Raw genomic sequence first — 20,895 nt, 5'->3', positions numbered from 1 at the left:
TCATTTTGTCAGTAGAGCCCAACAGCTTAAAGGAAATCTGAAAATTTAATTACTTGTCAACAAAAACACTTTCCTCTGAAATCATTTAGTAAATAACAGAAGTTGTGGCCTGTGTGCTTCTACAGTATATTCTGACGTGTTGTTGTTTTTGTTGTTGTTGTTGTTGTTGTTGTGGTTATCCTTTGTTTATTTTTAGCTGGATTACAGGTTGTGCTTTTAAACTCCAGAGAACAAGGTAGACATATTTATGGAAGCCTCCCATCTCAATAAAAGATGAATCGCTGTCTTATGCAACAGCTGCTGTCCACACTGTAGGCAGAGAAGAGATGGAAAGAGAGAGGAACAGATGGATTGATGAACACATGAACAGATGGATGGATGCATGACTTTTATAGATGTGTGTTTTCCCTGTCACAGTTGCCCTCCAACATTACTGTCAGTCCTGCTTCCTTCCTCTTTCCCACTCCCATGCATCTCTCAGGTGTCCTTCTATCTGTCCTTTTGACACCCTCTTTATATCTATTTCTCTTTCTCTCCATCTCCCACCTTTTATGTCTCCCTCTTTCTCTCTTCCCGGCTCTTTCCCACTTTCTCTTCCCCTCTCTGATCTATTATTCACATCCCTCGCTCTCTCTCTTGACACCTGAAATCCCTCCGTCTGCTCCAGGGTGTTTAGACCTCTACCAGCAGTGCTTCCCTCCTAGGAAAAGAAATAGAATGATGAATAAAAGAACAGAGCAAAGAGACAGATAAAAAGCTTCACGATGGGCAGTTCTATAGATATGTCAAGGTATTTCTCCATGTGGCTCATTGTACAGGTTGACATTTTACACAGTCCTGTGTAATCCTTCAAAAAGAATGCTTCCAGAGCCTAACCATGTAATAGTCAGTACGGACAAGACGTTGGACTATAAAAGACTATAAAAAGTAGTATTTTAACACGCCTGAGACAGATCAGTGACTTCAGCTGTGTTATGCTTCTCTTAATCTAAATTTAGTTTATGTCACGTTGTTGAATTTCAGCAGATTATGATGTTAAAATATGAGGTTATTTTATCATTACAGTGCTGCTTCACCATATGCACCAGACATCAGAAAAATGAAAACTGATTGCAGCAGTGGATTTTACTTTGGCTTCAGTCGGATGATTTTGGTGACTTGCTTCAAGCCAAAAGAAAATAAAATTTGTCTGGAGCAGGACCAATCGTCAGACACAGAGCAGAAGGAGAGAAAAAAAAATAAAGACAAGAGTTACTAAATGATAAAAGTTCACTTTTTATTTACATGTGTATGCTTTGGTTGTTTCTTGTTCAGCGACATCAGCTATTACAAACCAAACAAGTCTGCAGAGACAGGAACAGTTTTAAAATTTGACAGCAATGGTTTGCAGGGGCCATGGCAAAATCTGTAAACACACGTGTGAACACCCTCAGTCACCTTCACTAAGCTTCATTAGTCAGAATTAAATGTGGTGAAAACCACATTGAGATCAGGTTTGAACTTTATGGTCAATATTTAAAATGTGCTTACAAACATGCAGAACAATGACTCCCATCAAGCCACTAAGGGCGACGATCCCATATAACTTTAACCAAGTTGCCAAAACATACACAAAACCAAACCTGAACTATAGAGATTAGATTGCAAAGTAGAAAACACTCACATGAGTTGCTTTAGGAACACTTATTGGGTCATTTTCAAAGGCACAACTTTGCAGAGAGCAAGAAAGTGCTGGTGAAGTGAGATATCCTGGTGGAGATGACATAAGATCCTTTACTGAAATATAATGACACTAATTTGTTTTTCGCAGTGATGTCCAGGTTCTCACAGTGAAACCAGAAATAAACCTTTTTCCTCTTTGCCTTTTCGGAGAAGTCCTTACTCTCAGTTCCATAACACAGATACTTCCTGCTCCCTTAAGTATTAGCTTCGTCTTTTGTCATACAGGTGTGTTTGTTGTCCATGATCCTGAACAGATGTAGCTCAACTCCACACTTTAACTCAACATCTGTTGTTAAAATGTATGACACTAAAGTCCAGACCACGCCTGAAGCCAGGTTCAGCAAGATCAGTCAACTTTCCCTGCATAAAGAGGGGTTCCAAACACTTTATCCTGACCCAGTGTGTAAAGGAGGTTGACATGCACCACATGGCAGCTGTTTGTGTCCGAGGGTTGCTGCTGCTGCTGTGCCCCAGAGAAGGGCATGCAATCCCCAACTGCCATAAACATCAACATCTGTCTCCATATTTGGAAGTGAGGGAAAGAGATTTGTTTCTGTTCATATGTATTTTTTCCAGACATTTTGTTGCACTTAAGATGGCTATTTGGCAAATTGCTGTTAAAACGCTGAAATCAAAACTGGTTTCATGCAATGTAAAAGCCCAATACATGGTCTCTCATTACCGAGTCATAACCTTGACCTACGAGGATGTGACAGTCAAAAGTTATAGATTATTTGCGTGCAAGTCTTGCACACAATAAGTGTTAACCGAAAGGGCCTGGGGGTGCCCACCCTCTCAAATCACTGCAAAAAGATAAAGGCTAAACACAATCTACATATTAGAGCACTCGCATGCGCGTGCATCAGATGAGGGCAGATCTGAAATGGAATCTCCTTCTGTTCCCCCTCGCTGCACACATCTTCTATCCATCTATCAACGCTGCGCCACAATGCCTCGCCTTCCCGCCACTGAGCTATCAATCATCACATTCCCATGCTTTATAGAAATGGGAGGGAAAACTTCATTTAACGGCATTTTACCTTCTATCTCATCCACCTATCTATCTTTGTCTGTCCATCCATCCATCCATCCATCCATCCATTCATCCATCTGTCCGTCTGTGCTCACAGTGTAAGGTCGTTTATTTAAATCTATTTAAATGGATATGAGGCGTGTGCATATGCAGGGAGATTTCACAGCCCAGCAGGTCAGCAAATACCAAGACTGTTCCACCTCACTAACCCCCCATCAGGGCCCATAGACAATTAATACACACTACAGGTGGTCAGGTTTGTTTTTGTGTGTGCGTGTGTGTGTGTGTGTGTGTGTGTGTGTGTGTGTGCCTGTTTAAGATCTATCTATCTATCTATCTATCTATCTATCTATCTATCTATCTATCTATCTATCTATCTATCTATCTATCTATCGCCCCAAGAAGCATGGGAGAGATTTGATGAAGCATGGGTGAAATAAAAGGAAAGGACAGATTAGATATAGATGAACAAGGAAAGCAGTAGACAGGAGCAAAGTGGAGTATGGGAGGTGAAATGGGTGTCGAGGGGAAAACAGCATCACTCTCGAGGGGTTGTAAGAGAAAGGAGAAGAGCAGGGAGGGAAATTGAGGGAGATGGCTTGGAACGTTTGAGAGAATAAAGGGAAGGGGGAGAGTCGCAGGGAGGGGAGAGGAAGGAGAAGTGAAGGGTAAATATCTTAGCTAATGTCTTTGGTGCCAATATTGACTTACGCTGGCTCCCTTTGACTTCAGCACACTCGTTGCATCCGCCTCTTCAGTTCATTAGCCCTGTCATTTGGAAATGGACGTATTGGCTCTGCTGTTCAGTATCACCATGGATGGATGGATGACCAGAAGTCCAGTTTGCATCCTGTTGGCATTGAATTTGAAAGATAATGTTGGCATTGAGCACAATATTGTTTTTTTCACCTAATATTAAAGTTCCTGTATGAGGATAAGGTTAGGCACAGAGGGGACATGGTTCTCTCTGGTGGAGACATTTTACACACCTACTCTGAGGCAGGTTAATTGGCTTATGATAAGTGCAAAGCATGTTTACATCCTGGCATGTGAGAGGTTTACCTGTCCCAAGCCAATGGACATGACTCTGGACACGTGTGTCACCCTTTACAGAGGAAGGGAATCCTTGACTCCCTCTGTTTGAGCTGGTTAAGTGGTAACTCCCCCGATTCTGTAGAGATTCAAGCTTGTTTAAACTCTATGGAAACTGGTTTTGATACCAAACAAGTGAAAAAGTAACTGGAGGTTGGAAATCAAGCCTAAAACCTTTAGAAATTAGAAATTAGAAAAGAAGCTAAAATGTGCATTAAGTTTGGTACATTCCTTTTAAATTTGGACATCAGATTGATGGATGGAAGTCGAAGAATAAACAGATAGCTTAAATATTTATTCAGCTCTTCAGTGTGAGTGGGTTGGAAATGGATGGATGGATCGATTGCGAATAGATAGAGGTACAGATGGATCAATTTTTATAAATCAGACGGAAGAATGAGGATCTAAAAGAAAGATGATGTAACTGAACTGTTCACAACTATGGATGGATGGATGGATGGATGGATGGATGGATGGATGGATGAACTGACAGACTGGCTGTTTACAATATTGCAGCCCAATCAGACAACACATTATGCAACATGTGTGATCCATAAATGTGTGTTTGTGCATGTGTGTGTTGATCAAGAGGGGAGAAGGCTACACGCAGGGGACACCCCCCTGCTGGAGCTGTTTTAACATGATTAAACATCGTCTCTTCCTCCCCTCTCCACCTCTATTTCATCATCTCCTCTGCCTCTTATGCACCTTATTTTCTTGCCGGTCATTATGCCCTACACAGCACTTCTGAGAAAGTGGGAGGGATAAGAGAGGAAAGAAAGAAAAAAAAGGAAGAGCGAGGCATGAGCAAAAGGGCAAGAGCCACATAGGGACCCACACGTAGAAAGACAAAGAAGAGAGACTGAGAGTTTGAGACGAGGAAGGTCATAGAGAGAAAGAGACCACAGTCTTATAGTTCCAAAGGGAGAGATCTGTCTGAAATGGGCTTCTGTAATATGGTGATATGACTATTTTGGCTTTTATTCATCTGACTGTTTCAGTCACCACTGAGCCACCAGCACCTACTGGATTGGGTGTAATCCTCCTTCAGTGACCTGACAGACGAACAGATAGAAACACTTTCAGGCTGATAGTCTTTTCGGTCGGAAAAAACAGAGAGATTCTCAACAAATAAGTCTGAGACACAGTGTGTGGGGGATCCTGGTGATTTTTTATTGTTAAGGGACGCCCTGACAGACCTTAATTCCCTGATTTGAAACAGATAGTATGATGCTGTGAAAGAAAGAAAACGCAGCAATACATTTTGATATTTCTCAAAATTGCTTCTAAAGCTGTGCTGAGCTGAATTTTCACCACGCCATGATGTCTAGCGTGAAATTGTTGTGTTGTTTTGCTGAGGTTAAACTTGCCCACTTGGGCATGTGGCTGCTTGTCAGTTTCTCAGTGGACACCTCTGCCTCTATTTTACTCTTTTTTTTAAATGCCAAAACAATTTCACAGCTTTTAACTGTCCAGTCAGGCCAGAAAGGTGATAATATTGTTGAGATTATTGTGTAACAGGAAAGAAATCAGACAATTGTCCAAAGGTTGTTTGCTGCTTTGACTTTTTTCTTCTTTTTTAATGTATGCAAACCACATAACCAGTTCCATAAGAGAGGATTAGTGACCAGATGAGTATGTTTGGAGGTAGAAAATGTCCGTATCATTGTGTGCATCGACCCTCATGCTGTTTTTAGTTCTTATTTGACTAACTTCCCAAGATTCAATCTGCCGTTTGTTTAACCAACAGTAGCTTTCAAAAGCCTCCGTTTCATAGACAACCAGTGTCACACATTATATTTATTATTTTTCATTTCTATAAAATGTGTGCTAATTTTGTTTAACTGCTAAAACAGTATTCTATGTTGGCTAGTATCTAAATGGACTCTACTTGTAAAGCTCCTTTCTAGTCTTTTCCACCACTCAAAATGCTTTAACACAACATTTACATTCACACACTGATGGCAGGTTGCTAGTCTGTGATCAAAGCTCAGCTATCATTAACACACACTCACAACTTCTGATTGTTGGACATCCCACTCTACATCTGAGCCACAGCCACCAGTATGTAGTACATACTGTATAGAATTAGTATGGATTTGGGACACAGCTAAAGTCTTTTCTCTTTGTCTACTTGCAGTGTTTATCCCAAGGGGCAGCTCTGCCTTTTCATGTAGATAGGCAAAGCAGAAATGGATAAAAACAGATGTCTATGACATCTTAATGCCACTCATAGATTTCTGAAAAGATGCTCTGGAGTTTGGGTTTAATGCTGTTTGCCATGTTGTCAGTTGTTTGGGGCGAGAAAACAAGGAGCAACAGGGTAAGCCTCAGAGGACATGAAAGGACAAGCATGTCCGACCACTTCAGCTGAGTGTGACAGATTGAGACAGCTGTCAGTCAACAAAAAACATCCCCGGCAGAAAAGGCAGGCAGGGTTGCTTCTACCTAGGAAATGACAAAAGTGAAAAAAATACATTCATTCGGTTTCAACAGTTAGTTTATTATTTACGATTTGTTATGGATTTATTGCACACAGGGGCAGAGAAACTGTTCATGGTCTCGCAGTTTCTGAACATTTAAAACCATGAAACCTATATAAAACATTAAGAAATGGACAGGAGCAAGACAGGTGTTGTGTTGTGATTTGCTGCGAGGTGAGATGGCAACAGGAAATTAGTCACATTGTCCTCAAATACATCTGAGCCACACACTCTAGTGAAAAATGTAACCTCAGTTAAACCTGAAGTTTACCAGAAAGCCTCAATGGAAATTGTGAATATGTATGGTCAGACACAGTCTACTGTACAGTGTGTATATGCTGTATGTGCATAGATACATTAGGTGTGGGTTAACAGATGGATGAAATGCACTATTTTCTGTGCTGCTGAAATCTTTATTGACCAATCATAGCTGGATTTAAAGTGTTCTATGAACATTTGGGGTTGAATCTATGAGGCTAACTCACCTATCAGGATTGATGTTTCCTGAGTATTGGCCAATCATAACTTGATCTGCCGTGTTTATTGCTCAGTCAAAGCTGGATTTACAGAGATCACTGACCAATCACAGAGGGCTATACTGCAGTCATTACGTGGATGTATTTTCAGTTTGGTTGGTGCCACAGTGATGCCGGAGTCACAATGAGTTTGAGTGATCTATAGTTGCATTTTTAGAGAAGAAAAACACACTTTTAGACAATATTTATTCATAGTTCAAGTTCTGCATTGACACAATCAGACCACAGGACACTCAGTAAACCTCTCAGGCCTCCAATGCAACAACTCATTAAACATTTCCTCAACCCCACACAAAACCCACACCAACAACATCGTCAAACCCACACCAACAACATCTGCAGGTAAATGTCAATATGACCTGATAGAATCATCTGTCTCTGAAGCAATATTTCCATAATTCTTTCATCAGACCAGTTTGCAGGTTTGAATGCAACCCGACACACATCCACTTGATTCTTTTAGCTTATTTTCTCACCTGGAGTCAGATGATCAGTTTATTCTCCAAGACAGAGGTAGCTTTGTAACATATACAGAGATGTTTAGCACAAACATCTCTCCACCTGAGGTGGCTTCTAACAACTGCAGAGCTATCTCATTTACCTGTGCTGTGACAATTAACCTGAGTTCATAATATGTACAAAGAAAATCAGCCAGCTTTTCTTTTCTAGCTGCCAAGTTCAGAATCCCATCCCAAGAGGACACTCAAATTTGAGACTTACTTGAATGCCAGGTTGGCAAATTAACATGTCTGGACTCAGGTGTGTAAACAGATCTCTGTTTATCACATTCTGTATCGTACATAGCCATCTATCATCGATGTGCACTTGCTGACAAAGCAGATTTCAAATCTATAGAGTTGTTGGAACCAAATAGAATAATGTCATGATATGAATTGTGACAACGTTGCACTGAAAACCTAATTCTTCTGAATCATAATTCCTGTAATTCATGAGTGGTGATGGCATCCGAAATATTAGGTCTGATTAGTGGGTCAGGAGTTGTTTATGGAGATAAATGATCCAAATGAGACGACGATTAAAACAAGGGATGAGTGAGTGAGGAAAGGGGTGGATGATTAAACGAGGGGAAGGTAAGAATGTGGGCCAGCAGGGTGTGATAATCTGTCTCTCTGCCATCTATCCCACATGGGAGAGAGAGAGAGAGAGAGAGAGAGAGAGAGAGAGAGAGATTAAGGGGATGTATGATGCATTCTGACCCATATTCATGCACACACTGATGTTTTCTGACCCACATACTACCTCATCTAAATACACATCCTAATTTGATACTGATGTGAGTGTGAGTGAGTGAGTGAGTGAGTGAGTGAGTGTGTGTGTGTGTGTGTGTGTGTGTGTCACATTAACAAATGAATGCAATATTGTCCTTAGAATAGTAAATGGAGGCTTTGAGGTTTTGCTGTCAGATGATCCTTCCAGCCCAGTAAACAACAGTGAATACCATTTATTTTATTACTCACTGTGAGAAGTTTTGAATATGGAAGGTGCTTTCATTCAAACCCACAAAGTGTGCAGTCAAAATCAAAGGTGGGTTTAGAAACATTTGAATGGAGGGGCCAGACTGGGGTATAGTTTTAAAGAAGGAGAGTCGTAAAAGGTAACAATGTGGCTCTCATTAAACTTTAAATTTAAATTTGAGTCACATTTAAAGCCCTGGTTCTTGGCAATAATAAACTGCACATTATTAACAATTATAACCTTGTTGTCTTCAGTGAAATTCATTAATGCCAGATGAACAAGTTTAAGTACTCTAATATGAAATAATATGCTACCAGGAGTTGAAGGAGTCACCTCTGCCTACTGGTCCTGAGGCTGAGCTGTCAACTATTAGAAGATGACCACCTCAGCTTCAGGACACAAGCACTCAGAACATTAGACCCAATCATATCGTGATGAAACACAGAGGTTGCTGGACAGAGCTAACATCCCAGAGCAACAGCCAATATGCTGCGCAGCATACGTGGCCACAGTGAGGACACTGACTAAGTACAGACTGAGTGAGCACAACGTGGCAGCAGAGGTAGACCCGGCACAGACAGATCTGACTGTCCAGAGAGGAGCGGTGGTGATCTTACTGTGCCCAGGGAGCCGTAGAGACAGAGCTGTACCTCCTAACCAAGTGCAGCCAATATGAAAGTCTCAGAGATCAGTATTTTATAAGAATAACACAAATAATCCCAGAGTTCCTCTACCTCAGAGGCTTTACTCCTGGGAGAGAAGGAGGACTGCTGTAGGCTAGTGCCAAGATATATGGCACCCTGCCGAGAGCTCCACAGCTCTGTGAGCCCCCTGTCCCACATGGCTAATAACTAATGCTTATTAATTAATAATTCAGTGTTGTGTGCTTATTTCTAATGCTGCTCTTATCCACCTTCCATAGTCCCTCTTGTCCTCCATGCCATTCAGTATTTTTGTTTAAGTTGTCATTTATGTTTATTATGAATATATTTTTTGTTGATATGCTTTGGCAACATAGTATTGCACGCAGCCATACCAATAAAGCCACTTGAATGGAAAAAAATTAAATTGAAGAGAAAAAAGTACAGTGAGCTCTATTTGCTTTGCTCACATTTATCAGTGGCGAATGTGATTGCTGTCTGTTATCATCAGATGTCATATGATTTAAATCTGCAGTATGCAACTTTTTGCTGGGAGTCAGCAAAGTTTGTGACTTGTCTCGCCCTCTCCATTGTCACTCGGTTCGTACCACTGCACCTGTCACTCATCTTGATGAGCTGTCGACCTTGAAACAGCACCAGGCCTGAGGTTGAGGGAACCAGTGTGTGTGAGGCTTTCACGGTGCTCGCAGAAACAGTGAACTCATCTACATTATAAGAATTACAAGGTCTTCTGAGTCTGTCTTAAGTTTACCTTGCTAAAGGCATACCTCTATCTTTATGCTCCCCAATATTATTTTCACTCTGACTCCTCTGTGATGTTGCTGGCCTCATCAGGATATATCCACCACCAGCTCACTGCTACAGCCAGCTGTCAGCCCACAGTAGATTATTGGCTATACACTGGGGAAAGTAACTTAATACAAATAGTCCATTCACTTTAATTGAGTACCATCTTCATGCACTGCCGTTTAATTATGCCCTAAAAGCAGTCATTCACTTAAATAGATATTAAAGGCAAGATGAACAAAACAGCCTATGGCTTCCTTTACAGACATGGAATACCAAACACTGTGGCTAAATCTATCTGTTAAAGTAATGGCTTTTTGTCATTCAGACATGGGTGTCTGTTATGCAAATATTCCTAACAGCTTCATTCAGACATGACAGGAAAAATATGGAGAAGTCACAAGATAATTCTGCTGCCTATTTTATAAAGTTTGGGAATAAAATGTGAAGCGGTTGAACTGAGGCTGTGATTGTTTTATTCTTATTTGCTCACATCGTGTTTGTAGCAGAAGTGTACAGGCATGAACAAATCTATCAACGAATTTTCAAAGTGAACTGACAAAATCACCACTGTCACCGACGGAAGCAGTAGCTTTTAGCTTTTACCTACTACTATATGTACTGAAATGCCTTTGAATAGCAATGTGTTCAGTATAAATTAAAGGTGATTGGACGGCTTAATTTAGTAAAAGAAAGTGAATGAACTACATTGTCACTGGTGAATCTTCGAAGTGAAGGTGATTTATTTGAAGTCTTTTATTATATTTACATCATGACGTGCACGTCTGATTTGGTGGTCATTTGTTTCACTTTAATGGTAAACTGACATTATAGTTTGTGCTGAAGTTTGAAGGGTTTAGTTACCTGCTTCTTTAACACCACCTGACCTCCTTTGCTGACCTCCAGGGGTTTAACTTCTCTCCTGGTTGCAGTGACGTGCAGGTGTACTCCAGGATCCCTGTTGGGTGTGGTAACACATGCAGCAGAACACAATTCTGAAGTGAAACAGATTTAATTCAACTAAATTATGATGTTAAGTTATTCTTTTAAGCTAATGAGGATATTTCAACCCCATTTGTGTGAGGAATCACACTGTTGTGTTCAGGGCCTCCTTTTCCCCCCTCCTCCTCTCCCTGCTCCAGTGGTAATACGACATGAAGGTTTAATGGCCAATGTCCTCCCACCGAAGCCCTCCTGGCATTTGTTCAATACATCGATAGGAAGGATCAGAGAGAGAAAAGAGAAAAGGGGAATAGCAAGACACCGATGAAAGCCAGAGGGAAAAAGAGGCAGGAGGATGTACATGTGAGAGAGACAGAGAGAGAGAGAGATGTTCTCTTTGAGCTTCCTGTTGTCCTTTGACCAGGCTGTAGGAAGGTTGAGGCTTTTTCCAGCACAGTGCACAAGTGAGGAGATAACATCTGTCACTTTATGTCACAGTCAGGACAACGTCTTCAGAAAATAAAGATACTGCACATCTTTTACTGTAAGACCTTCTCAGTGTAACCTTTTAAAATGAGGGTAATTAGCTATTGTTTACACAGTTAAGTGGAGCCATTTGAAACCTCCAATTATGTTGTCCTTCATCGCAAACAATGACTGTGCAGCAGTGCCTCCCTCCCTGTATTTACAGGTACACTTGGTTTTCCTTACCACTACATGTTCACTTGATGTTTTACTTGAGTCTTTCTGAAATGGATATTTTTAGTCTTAAGATTGCTCACATGTCAGAAAAGGATGAACAACATTGTTTCTGAAAGCAGTGGAATATCTCTGACATCCCCGAAGGGTTCAGAGACTTGAGGTCACCCTGATGCTTCTAACGCTGAGCACACTTGTCTATAAAACAAGCAATGAGAAAACACAGGGAATAGCAACACACTCATAGACCCGAAGAATGAATATGGAATTAATTGTTTGTTCTTGTTGAGCTGTTTATCATCATTGGCAACTTAAACATTTTGCAGCTCTTATTCAGAGAAATTGACCAAAGTGCCATCGTACAAATGAGAAAAGATCTCCAATTTAAAAAGTAGAGTAAAGACAGCTCTTCTCATGGAGGCAAGTGTCATGTCTTACAGCCACACCAAAAAAGTAAATGCCTTCCTAAATGTTAAACCAGTAAGTATAATATTGTAATGGAACAGTAACAACACCAGCTGAGAGGTTAATTAGTGCCTGTGTTGATTTATGCAAATCCAGTTGAGGTCAGGTGAAGTCTGAGGGGTTTTCAGAAAAACAGAAAACAGTGTGAACTTATGATCTTGACTTAGAAGAGACAACAGCCAAGTCTCAGCAATGTCGTTATAGTGCAGGATATGAAAACTCTGCAGTAGAGCATGCATTACATCATCTCAGGTCTAACAAGCAATGAACAATATTTGGAGGACTTAAAGATGTTCAGTGCCAACTTTCCATACTTGAATGCAAAGAAAAATCTGCTCCTCTCAGCACTTTTTTGATTCATGGCCTTCTGTCTGATTAGCAAAGAAACAATGTGTGGTACACAAAAGTTCTTGGCCTTATGACAAACAAAAGAAACCAGCCAACCAGTCTGTCAGGCGCTGTACCTGGGCCCCGCTTCAAACCTATTAAAAAACTTCCTTAAGAAACTTGAAACATGAAACCTGTAAGAAATACCTTTAATAGGATCCTGACGTCCCTTTATCAACATTTTTCTTTATTTGGTGTGAATAGATGCAGCAGTCAGCCAATCAATGTGGAGAGGCCACTAACTATCAGGTGCCGAGAAGAGAAAAACAAATAAAAAGATGCTGCTCAAGTATATGACATTCATAAAGAGCTATCGACTTACTTTATTAGCTTCCTGCTGAGCTGCAGTTGTTTTTAACAATTAACAATTAAACATATTATTACATATTTAAACCATATTGAGCAGTAAATATAATAATGATGCACCAGAAAGAACATAAGGTTTGCCATAGGTTAATCAGTGTAAATTTGCTTCATGGGTTTGTTGCTGTAACATTGCTTAGGGCCCTCAGAGGTCAAAACACGAGATAGAGTGTAGAAAATACAAGATACATACAACCATCGGAGAACAAAAAGGCAGAATCCATTATTGTAATTAGATGAATCTTCATTTTTACTTCTGCAGTTATTCAAAAAATATGTCCCAAACATCCCTTTCCTTCCCTTTTGAGGGACCGCATGTGAACATATTGAGAAATCACCACATGCTGTGGTGGAGATGTTTTCAATATCACTTAGGCTGATTGGCTTAAAATCCAGCTGTGTGGTCAGACACATGGCAATGATGTTAATGCATCCTAATGAGCATCCTAGTCTAACTGCATTGATACTGATTGTTCTGTGTAACTGACTTAATGAGCCTTCAGTGTCAAATGTGATAAATGTTGTCCATTAGCTAATTAATGTTTTAGGACTGGATCTGACTCACTTAAAATAAGTTTCATAAACAAACAGAGCCAAATTGATTTAAAAAATCAGTCACCTCATACTGTTACTGTATGCACCACATTTTCACCTGGTGTTGCTGCTTTGTTAAACGATTACATTTTCCCACAGTGTTTTGTTGGTGACTGAGAGATACTGAGAGAGTTGGTTAGAGTAGAAAGATGCTTATGCTACCTTGGGTCCATGTAAGAAAAAAAACATGCGATAAATACTTGCAACAAATGCCTAGAGAATGAATGAGAGTAACAACAAACAGGTTACTGAAGGTCAGTGAATCAGATCCTACTCAGCTCTCCAGCCCACACACAAACATGCTGCCGCTGCCTGTTTTAACTACATCAGCTACAGAATACAGATGTTGTGATGGTCTAAATACTGTGTGGGTACAAGTGAACAACCTGAAATGTGAAAATAAGCCAAAGCTGTCATGAATTTGAATGTAAGACTTGAATGTTTGATTGACTAGTATTTATTCAAGATTCTAGTTTAGTTTACATTTTACTCTTATAAGAGCAGGTTTATATTGTTTCAGTTTCTATAATGCAGATAATTCTTAATGACTAACCCAGTGTACAAACAAAGCCTGAAGAGTGTCCTGACCTTGAAGAAGAAGCTGAAGTCTCAGAGGCGTTGCATGCATGCGTGCGTGCGTGTGTGTGTATGTGTGTGTGTGTGTGTGTGTGTGTGTGTGTGCAGGGGAAGGGTAGCGGTCCAGCTGTCAGCTATCAAAAAAAGGAGAGTCTGTAGTGGTTTGTTAAGTTGCTCTGAACGTTCGGCAACTACTGAAGCGCAGCCTGAAGGAAGAGACGGAGTCACAAAGGGTTGAAGGGAGGAAGGTAAACGTGGTACAGCAGAAGGAAGAAGAATGATTTGGGACAGGAAGATGATAAATGGATGATAGTTGGGTGGATGAATGACAACTGAAGGTCAGTCAGCCCTCTGAAGGGCTGGAGGAGTCCACTCGATCAACAGATCTCCTTCTAACATTATAGAAGGAGTCAAATCTAAACAACGTGTTTTTACATACATTTAGTGAAAGGTGGTGCAGAAGAAAACGTGTCTTTTGCATGATATGGGACCTTTAAAGGAAATTGATGCATTCAAAAAACTTGTGATAAACCGACTGAGATTTAGAAAAGCAGTGGTATGGTCCTTTTAGACTAGTTATTCCTCTTTTGCCCTCACTGAAAATTGATGTTGATGCCGCTTTTGGTTTAAGTCGAGTTTGTTGTCGTTCCTTATTGAACATCCTGCCAGGATGAAGTCTCTCTGCCTCAATATCTGTGGATGTACAGTCAGCCAGCGCTATGGTATGTTTCATATTGAGGAGAAGCTTGTTGCAATTCATAATGACAAGCTGTCAGATTGAATCTGAGTGGCTGCTTGATGTTTCTGTATAATGTATGCAGCTAATGTACAAAGTGATGCAGTAGCAGTCAATATCACAGGCTCTTAACCTTTATAGCTTGTGACACCCAAAAACAAATGACTGCTAGTGACTCCCCAGTCTGGATGAAAACAAACACACACACACACACACACGCCTATATGTTGATCTTTGACACCAAATAATTTTGTCTTGCCTGTGCGTCTGTCTCTGTTGATCTATCATTGCAGGATGTCTAACAGATGCAACCTTTCATAACAAAACATACTCTAACGATTCATTTCTGAATGTGATACATTACATATTACATACAGATTATATATATATTTGTATTATAAGTTCATATTTGCTTTCCTTAACTCTCCTGATAGCCTATAAGCTTCATTTTGACCTCAGTCTAAAGAGAAATCCACCCAACTATTAGATATTCCCACTCCTACATGTTGAACTCCAGGAGCTATTTAGTGACACAATGTGAATAGATGAGGAGGCTTTGTGTTGGCATAGCAGGAGTCCTGACCCAAAGTCCTAGGACTTTGCCAAAACACACTTCACCACCCAACCACATGTATGTGCAGAGGAGCATTTGTAGTGTTACAGTTTGTGACATAACAATGCCATTCTTCTTTTGAACTTTCTTCTTTTTTTGCAAGTTATCGAGACAGGATAAAGTGCTTTTCAGAGTTCTAAAATCTTGTCTCAGTCTCATACAAACCAATCTGCTGCGTTATGAGTCCGATTAGCACTCAAACTTATGGATCTATTACTGAAACTAGACCTCCTGAATATTGAGTCCTCTTCTCATGGGTACCTGTAGCAACATGATTACATCAATGCAACCCTTTACTTTTCAGTGGAGATCTCATCTACTTCTACAGGTTTTTTTTTCTTGTTACGATTGTTGAACGTTGTTGCAGAATGAACGTAAAAGAAGGTCCTGCTCTTTGTTATTGAGGCCCTGCCAAAATCTAATGTTTTATTGATGTTGTTATTTATGTATTGTTGTTATTAATACACACAATACTAGAATATATAATTTGATGCTTAACTATGAACAATCTTTAAAGGTTCAGGAGGGTTGATTTCAAAAGTTCAGCAGCATAGTGATGATACTGGCAGTTGCAGTTTAGCTAAATTGCATAAGTCCCCTTTCATCCCTCCTGCAGTAGCGCTCCAAACAGTTGAAATGAAATTTTTCATTGCAATAAGCAAAACTCCAACCATATTGCCAGGTTATGTCTGTAAACTGAAACGAAAGCAAAGATGGATCTTTCCAAGACACGATTCTCTCGGGGATGAAGTCAAAGTGCAGCTGCAGTTCTGCTCACAGACAACTTCTGACTGTAAAAATACAAAAGCAGAAAATAAAAACATTCTGAACCTCATGCACATTTAAAGGCAGCAAACACGCCTCAGGTCAGCGCTCAGCTTTGGGCCAGTGGCAATATCAGGATTATGGAATGGCTTTTTGATGCACACTATAGTACAGTATGTGGTGTAGCAGCTTGGTGCGTGTTCTATGGTAAGCATTGTTGACAAGCTGTCAAAGCAGATTACCTCTGTTGTTGTTTCATTATATATGACCATATACCATATACTCTGTCACACACAGCACTAGCCAAGCACAGAGGTCAGTGTGTGTTTCTCATGCAGAAGGCCTGAAAGCGTGAGCTACTAAACACCTCTGAGGAAGACACTGAATCCCTAACAAGCAGAAGCTCGGGATGCACTATCACAATTAGGCTTGATAGGTTTTTTGAGTTAAAGCAAATGGACAAGTACTCTCTGGAAATAGTGAGAGTTTCTGTAATGAATTTACAGTAGCTTCTCTCTTTGTAGCAGTTTGGTAGCATCACGTTTCTTAGCTAACACCCCTATTTACCACAGGGAATAAAATTTTGACTTGCCAAGATGGTGGCAAGCAATAAACCAAACATCAAAGCTTTAAAATGTCAGGTATAGACTGTATGGGTGATGCCAAAAGTTGTACTCTATATCAGTTTTCTTCTCATCTTCATACTGTAGCTGCTGTCTGTGCTGTCACTCACCTTGTTAGGTTAGGAGACTAATAACATGTGGCACTACAGTGCGCAGAAGATTTATGACTTTTTCTAACGCTGGGTGTCTCAAGATTTATTGGTTTCTTGTTAAGCTGCTTCCTTCTGTTCATTTACCCTGATTTATTTCACAGGTTGAGCATGTGGGGCTAATATTTTTACACTCAGAGACTTATACTACTCACAGTCACCAACAAACACATGCATGCAAACAAAATTTATCTCCTCTTTCTCTGCTTTCTCTCTGCAGCTGGGTCCAGTCCCCTCAGGGTTTTGAAATATAACACTATCACCATTTATTACAATCTTTCCCTCTCTCTCTTTCTCTCTCTCTGTTTCTTCCTTGTTCGGCCCAAATTACTGCGTGGCTGCTTTCTTTCTCCAGCATCACTCCACTCTTTGTATTTCTTCAATTCCCCTTCACAATCTTAAATCACATGGACTTGGAAATAACAAAAAAGAAATTTGCTGGGCAGTTGTATCCAGGGGCCTCACAGGGCCATGAGCTCATAATGCCACAGACAAGAAGCAAATCCTTTGTCCATGAGAGGCAAGTAGCTGTTTTAATATTACATGGTACAAAGAAATTAGAGTTCATTCCCACCTTGTATTGTGAATGGCTTACAGCAGTTTAATCACATCTCTAAATTCAATTCAAACTACTTTATCTGTCCTTAATGGGGCAATTTGAAGCAAGAAAGCTTGAGAACACTATACATTTATACACATTTACCCACATAGAAAACTATCTGAGTTGAAAGGAGTAATGGCTATAGCTGGCCAATAATATCCACTACACAGCACAATGGCAAACATTATGTCAAAAAATGTCTTAAAGGGCAAGTACATTTATCAGTCTGTACACAAAGCAAAGTAAGTATGATTTCCCCTGTGGGGTAACAACAACCAGCAGGTAGACGAGACACACTAGCCAGCAGAACAAATTTTATAGTGTGAAAATGGATTAGAACAACTTAGAATGTTAAATCTATAGCTTCAAATTTCCAAGCAAACCTCAAATTAGCATGAATGACATTTCCTCATAGACACACAGAGCGAATATCGATGGCATAATTCAGGGCCAGCTGTCAGACATGTTGCAATGAATTTGAAATAAATCTGAATGAAGTTATAAAAAGCTGATGTCAGTAATATCATGATATGATAACTAGGTCATTTTATACCACATTGCAAGTGTTCAATGGTCTTAGATGAACGACTTTCACATGATTACAGAGTTGTTTTTCATAAAGAGAGTAAAAAAATTCTGCCAATAATTATCTCTGTCTCCAACCCTGGCCATGACTTTTTTTTTTTTTTTGCCAAGTACCTGATTTGTGATACACTGTCTGCTGACATTATTGCACAACTGCATTATCAAAGTTACTATAGTAGTTAGTATAGTAGTAGTATAGTAGTTTCGGCACTTGGTTAAGGTTAAGGAAAGTCATGGTCTGGTTCAATACACAAAAAGTCTGCAATGACGGATGAGACTCAAATCCTGATCTCTGAGGTCAAAGTCATCCTATTTGTACACCTGCCATCCACTTCCTGGACTCTACTGCAGTAGATTAATGTAGTGGTTAAATTATTCAAAACAGTGTTGCCTCTGAACATATTCTAGGGTTATAGTTTTCATCACAATATGATTGAGAAAACACATTTCATAACACATAAATGTAATTTCCAGGGGACAGGGTTGAATGTTTAAAACATATTCACCATCGTAGTTTAGCATGTTAGCATGCTAACATTTGGTAGGTAGAGCTGAAGCTGATGGGAATATCATTTGTTTTGCTTATTCTGTCATAAAATATTAGACCAGATGAAATGCATGACCGTCCATCCATCCAATAGTTGATTAGATATTTCAGAAAACAGCATAAATGTTTATCTAATTATGGTAAAGGAAGAAAAGTCAGAGAATCATTTAAGTCCATAGGGTTCATCCTCCGGAGACCGTCAATATCTGTATCAAATGTCATGCTAATCCATCTAATAGTGGTGGAGATATTCAGTTCTGACAGACAGAACAACACTGCCGTCCCCAGGGCCAAAAAATGTTTTTGATGAATTGAGGTAGTGACATTATTATGAGTTTATCTGCTGCTCATCAGAGTGTGTGTGTGTGTGTGTGTGTGTGTGTGTGTGTTACAAAGGGAGTGAAGTTTATGTGAATTTAAATCTATATAATTATAGATTTCCGTGTGAGTTTTCTCTGGAGAGAAGGAGAGAAAATGGAGTTTATGAGGAAGAGATGAGAAGCGAAATGAAGAGAAAATCATGTTAGGAGAGGAAGAAGGAGGAGACAAAGAAGTGTGTGTGAGAGGAGTGAAGTCTGCTGGGAATCGTTTGGGGTGAGAGAACATTTTCCTCTTCTCAGGACTCTGTGTGAAACCAAATTACTCCAGACAACAGAATTACATTCGCAGACATTCAGGGGGGAAAGAGACAAGAAATGAGCAATAGAGATGCCCAGAGACTGAAATGAAAATGATATTGTCAGTATAAATTATTTTGCGATTCTGATTGTTTTTCCTGCTCTATATTCAGAGCAGTGATGGACAGAAATAGAGACAAAAAACAGCAGAAAACACGTCTTCCAACACAAAGGATGCTCTTGGTGAAAATGACATGGTTGTCCTACAGTTTGTCCTACAGTTGCAACCCCCACCGCCACCCTCCCGTCCACCCAAGCTGCCAAACTGGATCTGCTGTGTTATCAAGACAGATGCATACAAACACGGAGTTCAACTGTGTTTCATTTTGCTGGAAAACATGACAGATTTTATATATTGTGCCTCTGTGTTTTTTGCTGTAACGCAGCACCAAAAACCTCCTAACTGACGTTGACTGTCGGGAGAAAACAGGAAATGAACAGTGGTCTCTCACGTTAAAGTCTGACTTCCATCTATCCACCTAACCTCCTCCCTATGCAGATGTTGTTGCTCTAAAACAAGATCATCTGACATCCTCCTTTGCCCCTGTCATAATTAATATGGCTGCCAGAGGGCTTTGTCACTTGAACGTAAACGCATGTCGCTTTGGGACCCTTGCTGAAATGACTGGTGCTGTCGTTCGTCTTAAGAGGACAATCTGACTTGCCACCCCCCCCTTCCCTGAGTCATGTGTCCCGCTGTCCATGATTCTAACACTTTCTCAGCCTAAAAGCTTTGGCCAACCTTACAAAATTGACTGATTCGGTCACCTTTTTCCCACATCAACGATGTGACTCCTGACTTCAATATAATCATGAGTGTGTCAATTGACATATGCAACTCATCAGTTTTGTGACACATGCAATATACAGGGGCAAGAAGAACAGCATAACAACACTTTGGTTCCAGCAACAGAAACGAAATTGAAGTCTCCTCCTTTGTCCTCTCTCAGCTGTGTTGTGAATGTCGACAGACGGATCCAGGGTGACAGTAAGACGGATATAGAAGTAAACAGAAAAATAGGAAGAGGGTGGACAGGCAGCACAAATAGACAGATGGGACATTAAAGAGATATGGAGAGGAACAGGACTGCTATGTGATCTAATAATGACGATGATGATGACTGAGGGAGAGAGAGAGAGAGAGAGAGAGTGCATGCGCGTGTGTGTGTAGACTCTACCTCTAATTATCTGTCACACACTGAAATGGAAAAAGTTCTCAATATGATGTGTGGAAGGCAAGACAACAGTTATGTAACACAATCCCCTAGTGGAAAGAGAGAGAGAGAGAGAGAGAGAGAGAGGTAGGTAGGTAGATAGATAGATAGATAGATAGATAGATAGATAGATAGATAGATAGATAGATAGATAGATAGATAGATAGATAGATAGATAGATAGATAGATAGATAGATAGATAGAGTACTGCTAAGAGTTACAGTGTTACAGTAGCTGAGGAGACAGATATTTCCCTCAGAATTTGGTGGAGGCCAAAATAGAGCTTAAAGAAGAGTGATTGTTGAACTTCCGTTCATCAGGTGGACATAAACATAACTCCAAATAAATGTAAATGTTCCCTGGTATCGGCTGGATGTGTAAATAGTGTCAGTGTTGTATTTGCTCAGTGAGTTGAACATGCTCCTCTGTCAATGCTCTGTCCAGATCAGAATGACATGTACTTACATCTTATGTGTGTAATGTGTGTGTCTACATGAGTGGTATCCCTTACAATGCACACCGGTCAAAATGATTCAAAAAATTATCTTCGAAATCAAAACTATTTTCCA

This window comes from Pempheris klunzingeri, chromosome 12 (genome assembly GCF_042242105.1).
Source record: "Pempheris klunzingeri isolate RE-2024b chromosome 12, fPemKlu1.hap1, whole genome shotgun sequence".
NCBI lineage: Eukaryota > Metazoa > Chordata > Actinopteri > Acropomatiformes > Pempheridae > Pempheris > Pempheris klunzingeri.
The sequence above is the reverse complement of the archived record's forward strand: the minus strand, read 5'-3'. Positions refer to the sequence as shown.